Source organism: Pinus tabuliformis, chromosome 5_1, assembly GCF_031772625.1.
Source record: "Pinus tabuliformis cultivar Carrire ecotype Pingquan chromosome 5_1, CPIR1, whole genome shotgun sequence".
NCBI classification, from domain to species: Eukaryota; Viridiplantae; Streptophyta; class Pinopsida; order Pinales; family Pinaceae; genus Pinus; species Pinus tabuliformis.
In genome coordinates, this window is record NC_142305.1 from 166,007,556 (window position 1) to 166,010,779 (window position 3,224).

At 40.2% G+C, this 3,224-nt stretch overlaps 1 pseudogene; it reads left to right on the top strand.

Moving 5' to 3' along the window:
- Positions 1 to 2,425: 2,425 nt before the first annotated feature.
- On the top strand, positions 2,426 to 2,938 carry LOC149163946 (glutamine--fructose-6-phosphate aminotransferase [isomerizing] 1 pseudogene; annotated as a pseudogene).
- The last annotated feature ends 286 nt before the right edge of the window (positions 2,939 to 3,224 follow it).

A 3,224-nucleotide genomic window follows, 5' to 3' on the forward strand; every position in this document is an offset into this window, starting at 1 on the left:
CTTGAGTAATCTTTCCAAGAATTCTATCTCCTTGTGAAATCTCTCCAGTAGATCATCACAATTTTCCTTCTCAGCTTCATTCTTTTCTTGGCAATCCTCCTGAGTTGACCTGTTTTCTACATCATCATATTACAAGCATCTTTCATTAATTCCATTAAAAAAATTCATCGGTTTACCTTTTTGTAGTCCCACCATGGAATTGTCTTTAGACTGCTGATCTATATCAACATCATCTGACTGTTTCATACCAAACAGGATTTCATCTATGAACTCCTTCTGTTGCAAATGATCAACGCCTTCTTCTTCTAAAAAGGATTCTTCATCATACTTTACCTCAAGAGTTTCATTTCTGGTTGTGACAATTTCATCAGGCTGTCCATCATCCTCTGCATATCCTGCAAACATACACAAACTATGAGCATCAAAATCACAAGGCTTCATTGCCTCATCTGCTTCCTTTGTCAACATATCTTCAAATTGTTCTAAACTCTGTCAGTAGTCCATGAGATATTTAGCTGACCTCTCATTATCCTCTTCTCCCAACATTTCACCTTGTTCTGGTTTGCAAATGGAAACTTCCAATTCTACCTCTGCTTCTCCGAGTTTCTCTGATTCCTCTTGAGCACTCAATATCTGCTCAATCTTTTTCAATTCTTCTACTAATTCTGACTTCACTTGCTGATTTCTCCTTTCTCGTAGCCTTGGCCACTTTACTCTTTTCCTCATGGTCCAAACACTTTTCTGCAGCATCTTCATCAATACTCCAATCTGGAAATCTATCTCAGCTTTCTCTCGGTCAAACTCTTCTTGACTCATCCTCATGCCATTTGCTTTGGCATCTTCCTTTCTGCTGTGGCTCCCTTGTGAACTTCTGCTATGACTATCTGTAGTCATTTCCTGCTCCTCTCTTTCGATGAGCTCCTCGCACCTCTGCATCAAGCCTCTGCAACAGTAAGTCCTCCTTACTGCAATCTTACCTCACTAAGCTCTCCTCACTCAGTCTTTTGGTAAGCACGATTCCCTATCTGGAATCTTCTCCTGAGCAACACCTTTGCTCCCTCTAGGCTTCTGCAATCTCTCACTCTCTCTTTCGAAGACACTTCAATTGTCCTCTCTGTCCAATCTCTGGTTGGAATCTTCAGGTTCACTGCCACTTCTGCTTTTAAGAACGCATCTGGTTCTTTCCGCTGAGACTTTCTTCACTATGCCTGCAACCAAATCCCACAAATAGTTCTTCAAACCAGAATTAAATATCGACTACAAACTCACCTTCAAGATCCTGTTGATCTTGCTTCTTTCCTTAACTACATTTGCATACCTGTGCTGCCATCTTTATCAGTTTCACAATCCAACATTCATTCACCACATGCGATTAACTAAATAAAAAAAACTTGAATCCTTTCCCAGAGCAATTCCAGCTCTTCAACAAAACCTTCTGTCTTCATTCAGAAAACAAACATTCTTCAATTTACCAGAGCCAAGCTCTGATACCAAAAATGACGCAGGGAAATCCCTGCAAACCCAGAATCACACTATGACTAATGCATATAAAATACATCTCAGCAAAAAACTACAAATCCTGGCAATTTCGCAAACATTTTTACACACCAACAATGAGATTCCACTTAAACCATTGGCGCCCTCCATGAGACCGACTCATCAAACTGAGGTTCTAACATTGATTCGAATCGAGCTTTCGATTCAATCCTTTTATTCAAGGTTCAATACATACACAGGTTTCAAAAATTGATATTAATTGAAGAGGATTTAAAAACCTTTGTTCCAAATCGAACTGCCCCTTCCAAGCCATAATTATACCACAATCAGAAATGGTTTCGCTCCATTAAGAAATTTCCGCACTTATAGTTCTGACACCTCTGATCCAATACACCTTTTGAAACTGCGCCTTTTCTTTTGCTCTGCGATTGAACGATCGAACACCGCTCAATTTAAATCCTGTGGATGTGATACCGGATAGCATCTGGATGCTTCAGCTCAATGGGTGCACTAAACCAGTTTCACTGGTGTCACAATCAGTACCGACGCAACAGACGCAGTTTCTAGAAGTTCTCTCACTGCAAGTGATCGAACGAATATCCGAAATGCTAAAGGGAACCTTCTCACTACCTTCTCCATCATTCGTCTTTTGTTCTGATAGCCTGTCAAAGACGAACTTTGCCAACTTTGGAATAACTTCTGTGTCAGTATCTGACTCAAACTTAAAACCATGTCGGAGTAGAGTCTCCTTCAGAACCATGTAATTGGTAATGATACCATTGTGAACAACCAAAAACTCATTTTCTTTTCCAGAAGACTGTGGGTGGTCGTTTCTAGGAGAATTATTTTCATTGGTTGTGGTACAAGCTATAATGCTTCCTTGGCAACTAGATCGATTGTTGAGGAGCTTTCTGGTGTCCCCGTGACAATGGAGCTTGCAAGCGATTTACTAGATAGACAAGGACCAATTTATAGAGAAGATACCGCAATATTTGTCAGTCAGTCAGGAGAAACAGCAGATACTCTGCTGGCATTAGAATATGCTTTGAGAAAAGGAGCATTGTGTGTTGGAATTACAAATACTGTGGGTAGTGCCATAGCAAGGAAAACACACTGCGGTGTTCATATCAATGCTGGGTGTGAGATTGGTGTTGCTAGTACTAAGGCTTACACAAGTCAGATAACAGTAATTGCTATGTTGGCCCTGGCTGTTGGAGAGGATTCAATTTCGAGTCAATCACGTAGAGAGGCAATATTATATGGACTTTTTGACTTGCCAAATAAAGTCAGAGAGGTATTGAAGCTGGATGGTGAAATGAAGGAGCTTGCGATGCTATTGATGGGTGAGCAGTCACTGCTAATGTTTGGCCGTGGATATAATTATGCCACAGCATTAGGAGGGTGCCTTGAAATTCAAAGAAGTGGTGCTTATGCACAGTGAAGGAATTCTTGCTGGTGAAATGAAGCATGGCCCTCTAGCACTTGTCGATGAGACACTTCCGATAATTGTGATCGCGACACATGATAATTGTTTCAGCAAGCAGCAATCGGTAATTCAACACATTTCAAGTGATTTTTACACACGGAAAAGCAAATACATCCATTCTCACGAATTCATCATATATACAAACACTAATCTTATTCATATCAGAGTGACAAACAGAGTTTCGCCTTTGCTTCTATTACATAGAAATAAACTCTGTATCTAATTTAACTTACACAGTCTC